Below are 22,600 nucleotides of genomic sequence, written 5' to 3'. Positions count from 1 at the left end.
ATCATTGTAGCACATTTTGGATCACTCTCTGCCTTTTGACTCTGTGTTGACCAGTTTTTCAAGAGTAGGTCTATCAGGAATATAATACTCATGACAACATAGGTCCAAGAATCACAAGCGTATGGAAACCTCTCCCCTACACTAGGGTCACAAGTCTAGGAGATTCTCTATTGAAATTTTCTTTTCAAAATATACAGAATATTCTTGATGTTTGACAAATTTGCATCTTTGTTGTGTGAGAAGCATAGCTAGCACAGCATAAAGAGAAAGCTACCAGTGGGATGGAGTGGTAGAATGCACAGTTTTATTTGAGAATCAAGATATGTCCTGAGTTGGTGCTTGAATTGTCAATATACTTTAAGCATGTATGTGATGGAAAATTCATTCTAAAAAATGACAGTAAGAAACAAGAAGGAATGATTTAAAGTGAATCCTTACCAAGGAGATATGTTGAAGGAGCATACAGAGAAGTTAAACTGAATATAGTACATAAAGGAATTATGTTGAAACTATTAGCAAACAGCCTAATATCATTACAGATAGAGTAGGACAGAATTCCGAATTTTTAAAATGAATTTAACAAAAATATATCAAATGTAGCACACAGAAAAGAAAAAAAATGTCCAAAGTGAATAATTATACAGTGAAGGATTTGGAGCTAACTTCCAATGATTTACACTCTGGTATCAGCTTTTCCTTTTCTTTCTAAAAAAATAAAACAAATATCACAATCTCTACACACTTAGTTAAACAACTACAGTTTATAAAAAAAAAATCAGTGTGGCCTAACCTTAAAAAAAGCAAAGGCTATTCTGCCTCACTCCACGCTGTCCATGCAACACGGCCGCAGAGAGCTTAAACAACTCGGCACATCCACATAAAAATGACAAGGAATGAGCTTTCTTGAAGGGTTTAACTGGACATACCTCGTTGTAAACTGAGATATATACAAAAGAAACATACAAGTATATACAGGTCTACAACCAAAGACAATAAAGAATGATTTACAAAGCAATACATAGCAGGCAGTATACATTAAACAATAAAGCTTCAAAAGACACAAGGCGAGTGATTTCCAAGGCTGGATCAAAAGAAAGAGAAGCGCGTAGACAGAGGTTCAAATTGCTGCGTATCACAACTAACCAGACCCAGGAGTTTATATACCTTAAAGATATGCTTTGGACGTGACCGAAACAAGAGATAAAGGGGTGCCTACGTGAGACACATGGGATGTATTGAATTCAAATGTTTATTATGGGACCTACGTACTTTGTGAGTTTCATTGACTTTTATAGTATCACTGTGAGTGTGGGACGTGACTGACTGGTGTGTTAATAAATGACAAGATGAAGGGGGAGCACAGTTCAACAAATAATAGCTAACAGCTAACAACATGTGGGGCAGAACACCTGCCATAACTGAAGAGTTAAATATGTCTAGAAATCCATTAATCTGTTGGAATGAAAAATGCAATGCATTTTATTACTACATGCATTACAAAATACTTTGTACATTTGAATAGGTAACACTGTATACACTGACATCTACTTTGTTTACTTATATTTCAACTAGTCTTAGACAAGTAGCACAGCTAGATTTAAATTCTACCATCTTGTACTATGAGAAACATCTCACAGAACAAGTTTATTGGACTAACAGAACAGAACTGTTGGACTATCAATTACTGGTTATGAGTAATTTTTGCCATATTTTAAAATTACTGCAACTTCTGCATGTGGAAAGGTCTAATGTCACTGCTCCTTAAATTTTAAATGTTGTGGTGATTTTTAATGAATTTCTGTTAAATGTAAAAGATCCCACCATTTATATTCAATGTGCTGTATTCCTTGCTAAGTAAATGTTGTGATGATATGCCATAGGTGTAGTAGGAAACTGTCTAAAAATGAGCCCCAATAAAACCAAACATTCAGAAGTAATAAGGACAAAAATCAAAATGGCAATTCAACTACAAAGGATGCTTATTACAAAATACAAAAACAAAATTCAAAAAGATCAAAAGAATCATAACACGAGGGTGCAAGATTCAAAGAGTGATTAAGGCAGCCTGCAATCCAAAAGTCCAAAAACTCAAATTAGAAGCAAGTGTCAAAAGAAATCAAGAAACTCACACCTAACACTAGTGTCAAGGACAAGAAAGAACAACAAAAACCAAAGGCATAATTTAAAAAGGGGAGCAAAGACTCAGCAAATTTCTCAGGAAGACCATCCATCTGACTGAGTAACACAATGAACTTCCCATAGTTCATTGGGAGCTACAGGGGTGACTAATTACAGCAACAGGGGTCTATTTACCAACTAGAGACTTCATCCCTTGAATCAAAACTAAGTAAACAGTTAACAACATAATTACCTTTAGGCAGAACATAAAGTAAATTTTAAAATGAATTTAAAAAGTATTGAACAATGCAGGCAGGCAGTGTTGTGTAGTGGTTAAGGATTTGGGCTTCAGACTCAGAGGTTGTGGTTCAAATCTTGCTACTAACACTGTGTGACCAGGAGCAAGTCACTTGACCTGTCTGGAAAAACAAAAGAAATGTAACCAATTGTGTCAAAAATGATTGTAGTAGTAGGATGTTGTACTGTGTTAGCCATTATGGATGCAATGAGACGTCAAGCAAAGTGACACCTTTCATTGGATAACTGTAAGTCACATTGGATAAAGGTGTCAGCCAAATAACAAAATGTAAACAATTACTAAAAATAAAACAAGGCCAAGAAAAGTCAGAAAAATGGACCACTGCAGTCTGAATTCAGAACTGGAGCTGCTCTGCCCTTGATCTTGGACTCTTGCCTGGATAGTGTTATCTGTGTATTTTAATATGTGTGTGCTAGGGCTTAGTGGCCATCTGGCCCAACTCTGCCAGATATTTACATTTTTCAACAACGCTGGGTAATTTACTAAGCTAATATTGCATATCTGACAGTATATTTAACGACAAAAGTTATTTTGCCATTCTTATACAATTTAAAATAATTAGTAATATAAAATATGTAATAACTTGAATATAATAGTGAAAAAGTTACATTATTACCACAGTGTCTGTAAATATATAGTGCCTATAAAAAGTCTTCACTCCTTGAAAATTTCTGAGTTTTATTGTTATACAACATTGAACCACAATGGAATTAATTTGACTTTTTTGACACTAATCAACAGAAAATACTCTTTAATGTCAAAGTGAAAACAGATCTCTGGAAAGTGATGTAAATTATTTACAAATATAGAAAACAAAATAATTGATCCCTTCAGTATTTAAATATGATATACCTAAATCATCACTGGTACAGCAAATTGGTTTTAGAAGTCACATGATTAGTGAAATGGAGATCACCAGTCTATAGTCAAGAAGTTTCAATCAATTGTAATATAAATGAACATTCTCTGAAATATCCAGCTTGTGGTGAGTGTGTATCATGGTCCAGCCTACACAATGAAGACAAAGGAACACTCCAAGCAACTCTATGAAAAGTTGATTGAAAGGTAGAAGTTAGAAGATGGATGAAATAAAAATATCCAAGTCACTAAATATCACCTGGAATATATTTAAATCAATCATTAAGAGATGGAAAGAGTATGTAAGAGCTGTAAATCTGCCTAGAACAGGCCGTCCACAAAACTAAACGGTTGTGTAAGAAAATGATTAGAGAGGGTGGCCACTCAAAGATCTATGAGAACTCTGAAGGAGATAAAGACCACAGTGGGTGTACACAGCAACTGTTGTTCAGGTGCTTCACCAGTAGCAGCTTTATGGGTGTGGCAAAGAGAAAGCCTTACCTAAAAAAAAAAAACATACAACTCATTTTGCCAGAAAGCACATAGGAGACTCTGAAGTCAGCTGGAAGAAGATTCTTTGGTTTGATTACATTAAAAGTGATCGATTTCACAATCAGACTAAATCTTATGTTGAATGTGAGCCAACCACTGCAAATTACAAAAAAAAAATGCACCATCCTCACTGTGCAGCATGGTGTCAGTCTCATGTTGTGGGGATGCTTCTGTGCAGCAAGGACGTGAGTGCTTGTGAGGGTAGAAGGCAAAATTAATTCAGCAAAATACCAAGAAATTCTGAAGGAAACCATGATGCAGTCTGTAAGAAATCAGCACTTTGATAAAAGACTTGTTTTCCAGCAAAGTAACAAATTTAACCATAAAATGAAATCTACACAGGAATGGCTTACAAACAACAATGTTAATGTCCTGGAGTAGACAAGTCAGAGTCTAGATTTCAATCCATTTGAGAAATTGTGTCTGGACTTTCAGGCTTAATCACAATGCAACCTGATAGAGATTAAGCAGTTTGCAAAGAAGAATCTGAGGAAAAGTGCAGTGTCCAGATGTGCAAAGCTGATAGAAATCTGTGCATACATACTCAAGTTGTCGTGGCTGCTAAAAGTGCATCTACTATATACTTGGTTGATTAGGGTAAATAATTGTGAAATGAACTATTTTGTATTTTAAAATTTGTAATGAATTTAGACCAATTTACAAAGATCTGTTTTCATTTTGAAATTAAAGAGTATATACATTGTAAAATAATAAAATGTGATGACTTCCAAGGGATTGAATGATTTTTGTAGGCACTGTTCAAGTAACAACTTTTTACTTTATCTATTGTTTTTCAAATTACCATATATACTCACGGATAAGTTCTCCTGCAGATAAATCGGGGCTGGATTATACAGTATAATTTCTGGTATTTTATAATGTCGGTCATATAAGTTGAATGCTGAAACTCACGCTATTGGTCCAAGAGATTATGATATGCTAACGCACACCTGAGAGAGTATCCACGGAGCCCAATGCCTTTTTTTTTTCGATGTATTGTGCCTACGTGACCACATGGTCATACCCAAACTATTCTGAAGCAATGTTTGCACTGTTTTGTGTTTTTTGTATCTCACACAATCATACACCTTTATTGTAAAAGCATCCCTTATCTATGATAGAGCGTTTGATCAGAAGAAAATATGAAGCTGGTTTTAAATTGAAAGTCATTGAAGGGGTGAAAGAAATTGGTAACTGTGCTGCTGCCACAAAATTCAATGTATCTGAGAAGCTGATGTGAGATTGGATGAGGCAAGAAGATGTAAAAATAAATTAAGTGTTCCATTTTTTATGGCTGTATAAGTCAGGGTCTGATTTTATGATCGATTTTTTAGGTTTCATGACCTGATTTATACACGAGTATATAGGTATTTGAAAAAAAAACTTTTAAAACTTAGCCTAAACATTTAATATGGTAAAGCAAGAGATAAAAAATGTATGTAAGTGTGAATCTAAAGTAAGAAATGATACTGTAAGCAACTATTAAGATAAGTATGAAAGTACTATAATCAATATAGAACTGTTTCATTTAACAGTAGTAAATTTAACCCAGAAAATAGGACTGAACTGCAATTTAACAACTGTGATTAGTAGCAGGATGGAAACAGAATGGTTATTACTTTTGCATTATAGCTCTTAGGAACCTGTTTGATTCTTGATCCAGACACTATCATGCACTTTCTCCATGTCTCCAAATAATTTTTTTCTGAATACTTGTTTTCTTCCCACAACCGAAGACTTTGCATACTTTGCAAGACTTGGAATCATTGACACCCTATAATGGATTGCACAGGTCTACACTTACAAGTTGACACAGGTTCTCCCTTCTCACCAAAAGAGTGTACTGCATATACTGTACACATGTTATATGAAGCTTATTTAGAACTGTTACACATATTATTGTTATTTACTTAGCAGAGATTTTTACCCAAAAAATTAATACTCATATAATAAATTGATGAACTGCTGAAAGAGTGCAAAGTTTACAGACACTTGAGAACAATAACTTTAGCAGACCTTTAGCAGAGTTTCCAGAAGGATAGTACTGCAGGCACTAGTCCCCCACGCTGCCAAAATTAGATTCCAGACTAGCATAATATTAAGGGATAATAAGGGTTGATGGCATCAGAATAATTTGTGCAAAATGCTGTGTGGATACACTTGAATCCTGAAAGTGGTAAACTGGATTGAGTGGAGCTGTCAGTTTTGTGAAAATGATCACTGTAGGTATATACAGTTGATTATGAAAGCTGCTGAATCTGTGAGGAAAGTGAATTTTATAAAAACTCCTCATACAGAAAAGTTATAATCAACAAAAAGTTTAAGAAAATATCACTATGGTGCCTGCAAAGCAACATTAGCTTTGTACCAGATTAAATACTAAGTCATGTGGAGCAATGCTGTAAACATAAATGGTTGCAAAATGCATTATTTTTTTCTCTTGCAAAAGATAAATGTCTGCTTAGAGAAAAAAAAGCTTAAAACAAAGTAGCTTCAATTAGAAGTTGGTAGTTGGGTGAAAATTGAATTTCATTTGCTGGGAACCATAATCCAAAATATTTTTGTAAACATTATGACAGACATCAAAAAATTCACTGTTTGATTTTCAGTTTCAAGGATTAATGAGATCCATCCATTTATGCCATTGGCAGTAATGTATGTTATGGCTAATGCACTATTTAAATATTACATGTAAGGAAAGTGTATCGTTAGACTGGTTGTCTAGATGATATTATATCCTGGAAGAAATATTTATGTAATCTTAGTAATTTTCCAATCATTTTTGCATGTACTCTGTGGACATGCGGAAAGGCTTAAAACTGCACATGTTGAGGTAGCATGTTGAAGGTGCTATAAGAGTAAGATTGGGTCTAAGTAAATCTGGAGGTTTGCAGAGAACCCAGATAGAGCAACATCTTGACTTCCTCTGTTCATGATGGTACACTTATGGGACAGGCAGAAACTAGTTGCTGGACATTAGGGTAGCATCAATTCCATAAGTATAAATGTGAATTAGCACCTAAAAAGCTGAAGTAAAGCCTCCCTGAAGCATGGGATTGTAGGACCTCTGGGTGAGATTGGTGCAGGGTTAGCGCTGTTGATGCATCAGGTACTAAAGATAAAGTTGGAACTGAATTTTTGGAAGACAATCTTTGTTTCAGTAGCCACGTCATTAACTACTAATAGATATCAAATAGTACTTAAAGAATGAGACCATAGGTAGTGGTGTTTTTGGTCCGAAGATTCTTGTGGGACCATTTCATAATTATTCTTTATATTTGCAGATTTTTCTAACATTAACTTGCCTAACCAATAAAATGTATTCCTCTTTTTCTATTGATTAGCGAGACGTGCAATATTCACACTCCATTTGTGTCTCAAAAACTAAAGGAACAATGAGATGCTAGTACCTGGTTTGTCTTGATTAGCATCAGGTCATTGTGATATCCTGTGGCATTTTTGTCATCTTCCAAACTACAGCAGTATATATTTCAATGGTAAGTAAAGTGAGAGCCTTGCAACTAGCTGCTCTCCTGGAAAATATATATTAGCTAAGAAGTACCTAAACTGAAATGGGCATCACCTCCTTATACACTAGTATAAAGAAGAAGTCATAGTAACACGAAAAAAAGATAACACACACTATATGGCTCATACACTCTTTGGCCACGTGTTTGCTGGGCAATGTAATACCAGTAAATATTTAATTTTTTTTCCTTTTCACATACCTGTTCTTTCAGCATTAGGGCTCTGCATTTCTTTAAAATGAGACCAGCATACTGTTGCCATTTTTTCTACAGATTTGGTGAAGCACAGGTAAGGCTTTTACAAATTTAATGCCATCATGTGGTCCTCCTTAGCACAGTTCTGATCGTTATAATGTCTTGTGCTTAATAAATTTATAATATTGATCTGCTTCCTTTTATTATACTAGTGTAGCTACTTTTAAGGTCGCAAATGAATTAGAATGTTTGTACCTCTTTGCCTGTTTGGACTATACAGGCTTCACTTAAAAAAAAAGAAGAGAAAACAGAGGGATGTTATAAACATTTTAATTATTAATTATATTGAGAGGTTTATTACATAATTTCCACAACATATGTTCACTCTACTGACTCATGATTGTAAGTCAGTGAACAGTTCTGACACCATCATTAAATCTGTGGATGACAAAATAGTGATGGGTCTCATCAGCATTGGGGATCACAGAATGGAGATACAACGATATGCAGACTAGTGCAACTGCAACAATCTGTCCATACCCCACTGCACAAGGAAGGCTTTATGATGGAAGTGGTCACAAGCACCAAATTCCTTGGTGTGTACCTGGAAGCTGTCCTTACCTGGTCAATTAACACCACCTCTATAGCCAAGACGGTGCAGCAGAATCTCCACTTCCTATCTCCCCCCATCCCCCCCCCACATTGTACAGGGACACCATCAAGAGCTTTCTGGGGAGCTGCATCATTGTCTGTTTCTGACCGTAAGGATCTACTACTAACTACAACAAGTAGTGGACACAACATAAAAAATCATTGGGATATCTTTACCTTCGATTAAAGACATCTTTATAAAGCATTGCATCAACAAAGCCAATAGCACTGTAAAGGACCACTTCTGCCAGGTTCTGCAACAGCTTCAACCCCTTGGTTGTCCAAATTCTGAACTCTGTGCTTCCCTAAGGCCTTCAGATCTGCTCCTAGTAGCTTATTTATATACAGTACAATTGTTACTATTGTTTTTTAATTAATATTAGTTGATGTTATTTATCTATTTACTACTGTATTTCAAAATATTACAAGGAGCTTCTCATTCAGAAATGATCAGAAGTAAAACTGCTGCTGCTTGTCTGAGAGGATCTAGTTGAGGTGGGCTGAGATTTCGGTAAGAAGACACACTATCATGAAAAAATATAAAAGTAAGAGGAAAAAAATGTATAAAAATATAGAATTACAAACAATAAAATTACTATACAAATATTTTACTTTCAGTTTAATAAAGTTTAGCTTTTCCATCATATATCATATTTGTGGTGTACAGCAAACATAATGAACTGCTGATTTGTAACTCAACATTGCTCAACTAATATTTAAAAAATTTGCTGTAAATTCATCTGATTTAAATAAAACAATGGAGTGTAATACAAAAAGGCATTGAGTTATCGTTAAGTTATCATTAATTAACAAGCTGAAGTTGGCAGATAAATTGTTTCAGCCTATACAGTACTTGTTTCTTCAACAACATTTATTTATAAAGCACATTTTTATACAAACAATGTTGCTCAAAGTGCTTTACAAGATGTGAAAGAAAAAGTTACTAGAAAAGAGATGCAAATAAGGTTAGGCAATAATATTAAAGAATAAATAACAAAGAAAAAAGCAAATGAATCTGAACAATCTTAAAAACAGATTAATATCAAGTAGAAGAGCAGTATCCTTATATACAATGCAATGAAGTCTCTAAAGATGAACCCAGAGATAAGATCAGATGGAAGACAGAAAAAACAAAATAAACTGTAGTTAGGCTGGAGAAAAAAACAAAATCTGCATGGGTTCCAAGGCCAAAAGGTTGAGCAGCCCCCACTGGGCATTCTACCTAACATAAATGTTCTTAATTAATTTCTCATTGTTTCCAAGCTACACAACAGGATTTGAGGAGTCGGACTCGTGGACTGCTGGAACACCTGCCTTCATTGCATCATCACAGGTCTCTGCATGGTGCCTTGATTAGTTAGTGTTGATACAGATTGCCACCAAAGAAGAGCTGTAAATGACAGTAAAGAAAAATGGAGAATAGTACAGATTGCAGATCTCTGAAGAATATGATAATTCTATGCCCATGTAGTCTATTAGGAGTACAACTAAAACATCACTACAAAAAAGCCAAATTAAAATAATAAGTTTTTAGCAGTTTTTTAAAATGTTCTACAGTAATTAGCCTGGCAAATTTCTGTTAGTAAAGTATTACAGATTTTAGGTGCATAACAGCAAAAGGCCACTTCTTTTAAGCTTGGCCCTGGGGAATCATAAGCTGCCAACCATTAGAAGATCTAGGGTTATGACTAGGAGTGTAGGAGGACCGGGATTCTAAAACATAGGACAGAGCAAGATTATTTAAGGCTTTATAAACCATTAGTAGTATTTTAAAGTCAATTCTAAAGGGCACAAGCAGACAATGTAATGATGCTTAAACTGGTGAAATGTTCTCAGATTTTCTTTTTCTAGTTAAGATTCTGGCTGCTGCATTCTACACTAACTGCAACCAATTAATGTCTTTCTTAGGTAGCCCAGTTAGGAGTGCATTACAGTAATCAAATCGACTAAAACCAAAAGCGTGTCTTTTCAGTGTCTTGTAAAGTTATAAGAGATCTAACTTTTGCTTTTTCCCTTAAGTGAAAAAATGCAGTCCTAGTAATTTGTTTAATAAAGTTTAGGTCAAAGTCAACAATTACACCTAAATTCTTTACCTTTGCCTCATCTTTCAAATCTAAGGAATCAAGTTTATTTCTAATACCCTCATTATTTCCAGTCACTAAGACTTCTGTTTTTTCCTTATATAGTTTAAGAAAGTTACTACTCATCCAATCGGAAATACTGCTAAGAAATTGGATTAGAGATCCAAGAGCATCAGAGTCATCAGGCGCTATCAATAAATAAAGCTGTGTGTCATCTGCATAGCTGTGGTATCTCACCTTGTGCATTGAGATAATCTGACCTAATGGAAAGCATTCATGGGTACAAAGTTAGGGTGAAAATCTGAAGACTAAATGTTTCATTTTGTAACATAACACCTCCCTTTCATTAAGAGCATTTAATATTTTGGTCACCCTGCAAAATTTCAGTCCCCTTGAAGCTTATTTAGAAAATTAATACTTTTCAAAGATATTTTTTTTTCAATTCTTTGAATTTTCAAAATTGGTCTTTTGCCTGACTTTTTTAATCAATAAGGATTTTCATGTATTCTTACTCCTTCACTTTCTGCACATTTTGTTGTGCTGCAGATTTAATTTTAAATGTATATATGTTGGCATTTTTGAACATTTATCTTCACTTAATAGCTAATAATGAGAAAGTGAAAACATGTTTTTTAGAAAGGTTAGCAAACTGATACAAAATCAAAAACATAAATCTCTCGTTCATGGAAATATTCAGACCCTCTACTGTGGCATACCAAATTGTGGTCAGGCACACGCTGTTTGCTTTCATTATCTATGATATGTGAAATCTATGCCCACTATTTGTAAGGTCTATCCCTGCATCTTATTTATTTATGACAAAGCACAAAGAACAGTTCGCCATTTGAAATAAAAAAGGGTAATTTGATGGGATTGTAGTTTATAGCTTTCATTACCAGTAACACCCCATAACAAGAGTTCCAAAGGCTACACCTTAGTAAAAGAACAATTGGGACATCTTTGAGTGATCCTCCAATTCCATGAAAATCTGTTGCTTTGTTGTGATGTCACAAAATGCAAACAAACAAATGCCAATCATACTTTATATACTGTAGATACTGTTATTAACCATATGTAATTACAAGAATTAAGACAAACTTTTAGGGTGCCAACTTGGCCATCCCATTTATTCAACAAGTGTTTTTAGCAAAACTAACAAGCACTTGATTCCACAGAGACAAAAAAAAATGTAAATAGGCATTGGCTAATGTAGAGTGCTATATGCAGTAGTTTGGTTCAGAGCTTGTGCGGGTTGCTTGTCTCCCAAATGAGATGCCTCCTTCCAAGGGTGCTCAATTTTTATAGCTCCTGGCCCGGGTGGAAACAATTGCCAAAACTGGACATCTTCTCAGATTTGTGAAAGCAAAAGGAGACAAGATGGTTAGCGATTATGCCCCCTAGTGTCTCAGGGTTATATTGCTTACTTTTGGCAAGTCTAGAAGGTGACCCTCTGTTAAACTGTCATAAGATTTCTGACCTGTTAGAAAGCACTCAGCTATAAAACACATTTCTTACACCAACCTATTTTCTTAGAAGTAAACTATTGACACCTTTGTAGTAAATGATTAGAGAGTTTTCAATTCAATTTATTGTCCCTGTACCTTACAGTACATTGATATGTTATTGTTGTGATATACATGTAGTGACAGTATAGTACATAGTTACAATAACACAGCAAACACAAAATTACAAAATACAGGAAAGAAATAATATCATCTCATCAATAATAGTAGTAACAATAAGAATAATAAGAATGTTGGAGTCCCTGCTAATGTCATTACATACTGTATGCATTTTGAAGCCTGCTTAATCAAATGTATTCCTAAGGGGGATGGATCACTGAATATGAGGCAGGAAACTGCCTTGGACAGGAAGCCAGTCCATTACAGAGCCAAATTGGAATTACCATCTAATTTAACCTGCACATCTTTGTAAATTTAGGAAGAAAACACACACAGATATATCACTTAACCATTCATGCGTGAAATATTCCAATGGAACTTCATAAGACAAAGAAGGCATACTTAAGTGGGCATACTGATTATATATGCCTTTTTGTCCAAGTGCATATATATATATATTTATCAGTGTGCAAATGAATACAATCAGATTTCAATCAATCTTTATTTTATATAGTTGTGCTATCTGGTTTTTGCTGTAAATTTAAAGTGAAAAAAGTAATTGCAGATGCTTTGTCTAAAGTAACAAAACCTTAGCTATTTCTGATCAGATTTCATGATTGCTCCCCTTAGCAGGATAGGCACTCACAGAAAATGAATGAATGAAACAGTGCAGCTGATAATTTGCAAGTATTCCACATAAAAGCTCCTCTTCCATCACATTACTATTAAAGATCATTTGAATAATGTATCATTAATATTATTACAGTGCTTTAGAGAGTTGGTTTGTAAAAGTAAGGGAACAAAGGCTGGTGCCAGGGTCTATTAAGCTCTTTGTTTGATCTCATACCAACAGTTTTATTATGTGTATTTAATGGTACAAACAAAATGGTTATCTTCCTTCACTTTTATCTGAAAGTAAGATATAATAATTTAGTTTTAGAAGGCAGTATCTTTAGCCATTGTTATAAATGTAAGGCACTGTGAGCACACATCTCATTTATGGCAGGGGAGAGGCACAGGTCTCTGGTGATCTGACAACTACAACAACTCACTAATCTTTCTAGTGTGGAATCCTGTCACACATGATAGAAGATATAAATTCATACTAATATTGAGGAGGTTAAACAGTGACTCAGAACACTTCTTTCATTTAAGAGTTATGAGTTATGGATGACTGAAAACTCCTAACAGAAAGCAGAAGGTCAGCCACTTTCAACCCTAATGGCGGGTTTCTTTCTGCCTCAGGCAGATTCTTCATTACATCTAAAAGCTAAAATGTAAGTGTTCGTTCCCTTTGGAAGTGTTTTTCTTCAAAGATTAGTGTACACTTCCATGTTCTTTATAAAAGTATTTCTACTTTCCTACAAGACAAAGATAACCCTTATCATTACTTATTTATTGAATCCAAATTAATCCTAATCTAGGTCTGTATTCACTGCACCAGTCATTAGCACATGCAAAAAAAGAATTTCACTGTAAACCTATAAACATACTTGAGATATTTGGACAACTTAATTAACTAAACTAGCTAACTATCAAATTATATCCTTTTGTTGGCACTGCAAAAAATTAAATATAAGCCAAATGAAAAGTACTTAAATCTTGACATTAAATGTAGTTTTCTGTTATTGTAAGAATGATTGACTTATCTAACAATTTATATATACGATTATTTAGCTTACTTTAAGAAATCTTCTCAAGTAAATTTTTCTTACCCTTTAGCAGATTTTTTTTGCTAAATATAAACAAAACAATTCTCATTTTAAGTTTTTTGCCTAGTTTTTACATATGCATTTTTTGCAGTGTGCCAAACATCTTAAGTGCTTAACAGCTGTAAATATTACTCCTCTTTCAGTCACTGATGATAACTTTTTGTGACATTAGATCAATATGAGTAATATTTTGCAATTGTACATTTTTTTGAACATTTAATATACTAGGGGGCTCTGCCCCCTGCTTGTTTCACTCGCCAACCCCTGTGCAGGCCTTACATGCTAGTCATTTCCCGGATCTGTCACATGCAACAAATTGTGCTGTACTTTTGGATAAACATGAATATCAATTCTGTCTTTGATATCTCCGTCTTTCGAAACTATTATTGCTGTCAATTTGTCACATGTTGGTTTATTATATATGTGAGCATGATCTTTTGGATTCATATTGAAATTCAAGACACTTCTTTGTCCGTGTTTTTCGGATAAATTTTGTGTAAAGTGTGATACTTTTTGATGTATTGATCTGTATCCATTATTTGCTGTAGAATTTCTAATACATCGCTTTGCTTCTCCATGATCATAAATATAAATCTGACTGAATTGCGGTTTCTTTGAAATTAAACTTGTAGTAGCTTTAATTGTTGCGGGACCAACATTTGGTCCTGAGTCATTTAAATCTACGTTTTGAGCATTGAATGATGCAAACGCGAACAGAATATTGTACATTCTGATATTTTGCCTGTAGTGTTTGTGGATTTCACTTTCACCAAAAAACTAATTTTTTATTTTTCGCGGATACGCCTCTTCATTGGGAAGAAACACTACTTTTCCTTGATGGCAACACGAATTAGATGATCTACAAGTCTCCAACTTAAATTTTAAAGCCGAACAATATCTACATACTTCTGTCATATCACCTATGTCCATATATTCGATCTCTTATCGCTGTTATGTTATTTCACTGAGTAATAATTTCTGTTTGTTAGCGCTTATGCGATCTTTACTATCAGTTTTTTGAGACTTTGGAATTTTAGTACTTTCATAATCTTTAAGCTACTCTGCATTTGTATCGTGACAACATTTTTTAACCTCTTTACGACGTTCTACTTTGTCTTCTACTCTGTCTTTTATTTCTGGCCCCACTTGGACCTGTCAGGTCTTCAAATCCACTTGGTCAGGGCTGATTATAGCTTTGCTTATTTTCCAGAATTACACTTAGATTATTATTGTTCTTTTTTGAATTCTTTTCTCTCCAACACTGTTTGGGCCTGTTTTTCACACGCTGTCCTTTCCTCTTCGCTTAGTCGTTGATGTTTCATCTAGAACGTATAAAATTATTGTCCAGAAAAGGCCTACATCGAAGGAAATGAATAGATTGTATGTCTTGTATTAAAATGAGGAAAACGTAAAAATGTATGAGCTGAGAGTACAGGAACTGTGTCTGACAATAGCATTCACACAATTGAGAGGTGAGTGGACCGTGGACGTGGTTAAATCTCTTGGCACAAAGTCTCATCTCGTGGGACTTCTTTAAAATATCAGAATCTTTAAAATATTAACCAGTAATAATGATGTGGTTCATGAGCCTAAAACTTTAAATGCATTGAGATGGGACCCTCATAGGCCCTCCACTCCCAAACAAACACCAAGGAAGTAAAAGGTAACAAAAAATGGTTGCTGGAAAAAAAAAGAGAAATTTCATTTGCATGTAATAAAACAATAATTAATTCTGTCAACTGCAAGATTTAACACTAGAATTACCAGAGCCTACAAAAAATCTTGTTGATCCGTCCCACCTTAAATCGCTTCTCACCTCTCTGTCAGCGTCTTTTGTCCTTTAAATGTGTTGATAAGCAGCAAGCAGAAAGCAGTCTGCTATCACATCCCCCACCGGCGCACAGTTTTCTCATCTCAAGTCTGTTTACCTGCATGTCAGTTGCTCGGAGTTGTATAGATTGAGAAGTCAAGCAAAATGACACCTTTTATAAATACTATATCATTATTTGGACCACATGTATTTCATGTGTGTTCCGTGTCTACAGCAATCTATGTAAACACATCGTTAAAAAATAAACTTTTTCATGTTTTAGTAATAATTGACAAAATGTAGACATTAACATAAGCTTATGTTAATTACCATATCTAATTGGGTACATATGGGTGTGTGCTACCTTGTGCCCCACTGCTTGGATATGCTTGGGCCTCCTGCAGTCTGTTTAAATGGGGCTAAAAATAGATGGACAGATAAATGTAATATTGAGATGTAACAGTAAATAAGAGTTTGAAGTTGGCCCATTATACTAGTGCTACAATCTTTAATGTCTTCATAGCACTTTCTAGTTCCCACTTAAACGGTAAGATTATTATTATTCTCTGCCCAATTATCAGTTGATGAACTGATGCCAAATCCAGGGTTGTTTCCTTAAGAGCATCCAATATAGCTTCCACTGTAGCCCTGAAATTTATTTTTATATTCATTTAATTTTACACTGGTTCAAAATAAAAAGGAGGGGTGGATGGATGAATTTAGTAGACTGCCAAGGGTAAAAAAAAATATTATACAATGCAATACATTTGAGTGTTTAGCACAATTTTAGATACACTTGAACTAAATTTAATTTAGCACACAAGCTTATTACTGCTATTGATCCCAGAATTAGATCAATTAACAATATAGTAAAAAATAATTAAGCAGTCCTGAGATGAACTGTGGGAGTTATCTGGAGGTGCCTGAACATCAGTAAACTGAAAGTAGTTCAGAGAGTCATAGTAAATTTCTGAGTTTAGGAACAACAATCAAAAAAAAATTGTACATTTTAATTTCATCAGGAAACAGGAGAAGCTGTTAGTAAGCAGAATGAAAACATATTAAAGGAGCTATTGAATGGAGACAGTAAGAAATATGGCTATGTAGGGACTTATAAGTCAGGAAATGAGCTCTGAACTGGATCCTGTAAAATAAATCCGGGGAGACAGCAAAGCGATAAGATAACTGTTATCTTCCCAGATGACCATTGCACTAGTCCAACCAAAACAGAGTTGAATGCCATAGGTGTTAAGGATGGGGCGGACCTTGGGGTATTTAGAACAAAGAATTGAAGCATGGGGTTACTGAATAAATGTGCAGAAAAGGAGAGTCATCAATGGCCACCCGAGCTTACTGACAACAGATGATGTGGAGACAATGCTGTTCACAGCCACAGTGCCAAAGGATACATTTATAAAAAGAAGACAAAAAGGACAAGAGCAGTCTGTCTTTTCTGTGGATCTTTCAGGGATTCTAAAGCCCATTGATTCACAATCATTTATATATATATTAAACCTTGTCAGAGTTTATACAAAGTTCATTATTTTTTCATTTTATATAGAGAACCTAATTGGCATGCCCTTTATACACATATAGTAACAGTCATTTAGTAGCATGGTCCTTTTTTATCTCTTTGCAGCGGTTTAGATAAAATTTTCTGAGTGTAAACGGCTTGCTGACAAGGAGATTTATTAACACCTAATACTGGGAAACGTGAGCAATAAATCAGGATTTAATTATGTGTGCAACAATTCTGAAATGTATGCAACTGTACAAATAAAGTCATTTACCATTCTCAAGTGAATAACACCAGTCACTGGTCTTTCTTGCTATTCACAAATAAGACTGCTGGTCAGAAATGCACAGGACAAAAAGCCTTGTGGATTAAAAAGAAACAAGCCTCTTTTTTAATTGAAGGAGCAGGTATAAAATAATGGATCCTGCCATATGGCTTAAATTCCTGCTATGAAGGAAATCAGAGCAGTGAGTCATTTGTGGCAAAAACCTCTATATTGTTGAATCTGTGAAAAATTGTTTTATTTTAAATTTCTCAGAAATGCATCTCATTATGACCCAGAATAGCAATGGTCAAGTGAACATACCATTCACTTCAATGGAGTTTGTTATTCCTAAATTCTCTCGCCATCATCGTTTTGAAATTTGGAATGACCCAAATCCAATTTTTTAGCAGTATTTGATTTTTTCCATGAGCCATAATGTAACACAGTATTGTTATTTGACTAAATTAAAACTGTAATGTGAACTTTAAAACATCTGAATTAGCATAAGCCATCCTAATTCAGGGTGTTCATAAGAAATGTAATTATTTACTTCACGAGGTAGAAGTACATAATAAACAAGAATATTTGCATTAGATATTTGAAATATTAAAATGTGTGCTTCAAATTAAATTTTTAAAGTCTAAATGTCCTCAATTTTAAGAGAAATTTGTCATTTTTCATGCTCTGATAGAGGTCTATAGAGACCTAGACCTGTAGTAATGATTCCAAAATCTAAAATAACATCATATTCATAATCAGTGACCTTGAAATACATAGCCTGAAATGATACCCCATTTGTCATGTTTAACCTTCTTGGTATGACTCTTAGTGGGCGAGAACCACTGGTAAAGAATCAAATATCAAAAATATTATATTAGTTATCAGCAACCTGGAAATATCATAAAACATGCCTACATGTATGTTACTGATCCTCATATTATCAAAGGTTTATGAAAAGGATTAACTTTGACTCCTCATATCGCATTAGGGGGTGAACCCCTGAGGTCGGTTGATGTGATTTTTACAACTTCAGGTCCTACTGATCATTTTTGCTAAAGACACTTATTGTTTTACTCTTTATCACAAGGATGTCATTTCCTGCACAAAAGATGGTCCAAAATGGCTTGAGGGTTTTTTGGGGTCTAAAAGGCCAAAAATAGGAGGAACAACTTGCATAGCTAGACTTCAAGATGAGTCAAATGGTATATCATATGTAGGGGGTTTTATCATCTCAATGAGTCAGGAGGCACTGGACAAAAATATTGAAATGATTTCAAAGTATAATTTTTAAAATGTGTAATCTGGTCAATCCTGTTATGGATTGCCATGTTCTCAAAAACTAAAACACAGAGCCTATGCCTCCAGAAGTAGGCCTCAGAACTCCAAAAATACCTACTAACATAATGATCTTAAATCCAAACTCAAGAAGCAGACTTCTCAGCTTGCAAAGACCCAACAACATTAAAAAAAAAAGAGGTGAAGGCTTTTAAATTTAAAAGCACAGAATTGAGAGAAGCCCTGTGGTGGGCTGGCGCCCTGCCCAGGGTTTGTTTCCTGACTTGTGCCCTGTGTTGACTGGGATTGGCTCCAGCAGACCCCCATGACCCTGTAGTTAGGATATAGTGGGTTGGATAATGGATGGATGGAAGAATTAGGAGAAGGGAATCTGGCCCTCAACACAAAACAAAGTTTTTTAATTAGTAAACTTTATTATAATAGTTCAAAAAAACAAAGCAAGAGCAAAGTGGAAAATAGATTCACAGGGCTAAGCCATTACAAACCACAACAACTGAAAGCCAAACCAAAATCCAGATATCTTAATGTTAAACACAAGCTAATGGTGATTGAGCAGAAAAAAGCACTTACAAAATCATCCACAAAACACATGGAACACAACCCAGGCAGCTTACATGCATATGCACAATCAAAAAGCAAAGAATAATGAAAACAATTAACAAAAGTAATACTAACATTTACGTAAATAAAGGCAACAAAGCTGACCTAAAACATGAATTTGAACCCCCACAAAGGAGGAATGCTTGCTGAAACACAATATTTGTTGTGTTCAAGCCAGAAGGTTTGTTGTTATTTTTTGCATTTAGCGCCTTTTTTGATGATATGAAGGATGTCACTACGCATATTAAAGGAACAGAGTCTGCTAAGATAAAAAAGCCTGCTCTGCTCTTTCTTATACCATTCCTCTGTGTTCTGAAACCAGTCTATCCTGTCATTAATGTGGACTTCCAAGTCCTTGTAGAAGTGCACCACCTTTAAATCCGCTCCCACAATGGTGAGTTAACATAGAGGCTGTTTGGTTTGACAAAAGTTAACTAACATTCCTTTCTCTTTCAAATAAGTTTTATGTCAAGTTGACAGGTTGATTGAAGAAACTAAAAAAAGGTTTATTTTTATCTGCAGACTGTTGTGATGTGTAGCCCAGTTAGGATAAAGATGCCATAAAATAAATGAAAAGATGACAAGCCATATTGCAGAAGAGATGCAGATTGGCATGAAGTTATAAGGAAAGTTTTGAATAGCTAATTCTCCAATTACTTTCTGCTTATGTTATATTCCTATATAATGCACACACAAATACATAGTTTTAAGCAGACCTTTCACATTTCTGAGCACATGGACAAAAAAAACATCCTTAAACGAGAAAGAGGTTTAAAATTTACTATTCACAACAGAAATGTCTTTGTAACTGGACCAGCTTCTTATGAATTTCTCCAATTGTAAAGCAGGCCTAAGGATCGATATTTCTTCAAAGACAGCTCGATTAATCCAAAAAATAAAATACTGAAGGCCTTGGCTGACATTTCAGAATGGCAAGGTTTGGAAAAATATCACTGAAAACATAACTTTACCTTGATGTACTAGATGTAAGCCTTTATTATATTCTGTCTGTGTCTTATTGCAACAATTTCAACAGACTTGTGTGCCTGATAAGGTTTAAAATGAAAGCCCAGCAGTATTTTCCTGATATAATTAATATTCACATATCCTGAGCTTTCATCTTAAAAACTACTAGCTCCATTTCAGACAAAAATTACATTAGGGCTTTGTCTAATCCTCTTTAAAGAAAAATTTGCTAAGTAAAATGACAATGAAAAACTATTAGCTCATTTCACATAATGGTTCCAGAGCGGGATTCATTTTAATGCAGGAAAGAGTAATTTGATACAATTTAAAACAGAACAGCTGCCAGAGGATGACACAGTATTTAGCAAAGTTGCCTGACAGTTGCTGGAACCTGAGTCAAGTTCCTGACATGCTCACTGCCTGTGTGGAATTGGCATGGTACCTTTGTGCTCATGTGGATTTTATGAGTACTATGAATTCCTCCGCATCTAAAAGATGTGCACATTAAGTTACATGGAAAATTTAAGTACATTTGATGTGTACAAGAGTAACCATTAATCAACTGGAATTACAACAGAGGTTATTTCCTCTCTACAGCCTGATATTACCAGGACAGATTGTGTGATTCTATAGCAGCCCCTGTGTTAATATTGTTATAAGACTGTTTGGTACATTCCTAAAGCTCCTTCTCTTTTTTAATTTAATAAATATTGGTATGTCCCTAGCTCCTTCTTTGCTACTGGTGCTACTATAGTTATAGCTTTACCTTCAGCCGTATTGTATTTTAGGTTAAGGAAATTATCATCCTTTTCCTTCAAGTTGTCAATTGTTTTTCACATCCTAATACTTGTATGACTTCTTGCCAGAAACCTACATTAAAGTATACAGAATCTCAGCCTTGACTTTCTTGGTGAGTAAAGCTACCCATACATGTTCACTACAACCAATGGGGCAATGCACAGTCCATACAGACTGGGTCTTAGGAGAGAAGCCTTGCCAGCACGGCGTTCTGGGACGGACTACTTTGATTCTGTACAACTTTGCAATGGAAATAGCACGGATATATGCATTATCATGAATTGACTGGGACACACTAAGTTTATTATGTATTGGCCCACACTTACACCCTAAACTTAACATACACACTGTGACACCCCATACTCTCCATATACCTTGCAACAGTTCAACCGGAGTATTGGGTAGTCGTACTGAGGATAAACCAAGGTGAGTGAGAGGAGGACAGATAAGATGGTGCAAAATAGTCAGGGGAAAGGATCATAGAACTTCTTTTAGGAAAAAAACCTCTGATTAAACCAATGTTGCATCTCACCAGATTATCCCCACTTCTTGGTGCTCTAGGGGATAATCTAAGAGCATGTGCATCCCCTTCCTATCTGCTCGGGAATACTATGGTGCACACTCCACTAGCAACAGACTCTCTGCTACAAACATCCATCTTTCTGTTCTTATACACCCCTGGGATCCCTTCCTCCAATCCCAATAGATGCCTCACCCAGCCAACTACAATTATTTAGCACTACTCCACGTAGGTTGCTATAAGCCCTGTAACCCAGTAGGAAGTCTTTTAATCTGCCCATGCTTGTTCATGTGTGAATAGCCGTGGACACTCAAACTCCAGCACTCTCTATTGTACCCTTTACTCACTTTCAGACAGCTTCAGTAATTTTTAAGTCTTTCACTTACAGCTCAGTACCTCATGCCAGGATGTCTCCTCACATCCTGGTTCAGATGAGTAGTGTAGCACTTCACCGCTTGCCCTTACTCACTGCTGCCCTACTGTTTCCCTCTACTGGAGCTGACTTGTTTGGCACTACCTTACAGCACTCAATGTGCTCAATTAAACACAAGGGAAAAGCTATAAATAGTTAAACACACACATCCAATTCACCTAAGCACTGTTTATGAGTGATACCTGCACAGCCTATCAATCTTCTGTACTCCACTTACTGTAAGGACTCGTTACCTTTAGCATGAACAGCACACAGGTTTCCCATGATAAAACCTAAAGGTATCTTGATCTCCATGAATAACCTAGACACATGGGGGCTGATACATTTTGGTTAATGCCATTTACCAACCAATAATGCTTTACTCCCAGCCATGCTGTTTTCTGCTGGAGAACCCTGTACCCTTCATCTTGTTGTACAACCCTAATAATATGGCTCCTAGTAGTTCATAGCCAAGTTGAAACTAGAGGTACAGTGGTGTGAAAAACTATTTGCCCCCTTCCTGATTTCTTATTCTTTTGCATGTTTGTCACACAAAATGTTTCTGATCATCAAACACATTTAACCATTAGTCAAATATAACACAAGTAAACACAAAATGCAGTTTTTAAATGATGGTTTTTATTATTTAGGGAGAAAAAAAATCCAAACCTACATGGCCCTGTGTGAAAAAGTAATTGCGCCCTGAACCTAATAACTGGTTGGGCCACTCTTAGCAGCAATAACTGCAATCAAGCGTTTGCGATAACTTGCAATGAGTCTTT

Source organism: Polypterus senegalus, chromosome 3 (assembly GCF_016835505.1).
Source record: "Polypterus senegalus isolate Bchr_013 chromosome 3, ASM1683550v1, whole genome shotgun sequence".
Taxonomy (NCBI): Eukaryota; Metazoa; Chordata; class Cladistia; order Polypteriformes; family Polypteridae; genus Polypterus; species Polypterus senegalus.
The sequence above is the reverse complement of the archived record's forward strand: the minus strand, read 5'-3'. Positions refer to the sequence as shown.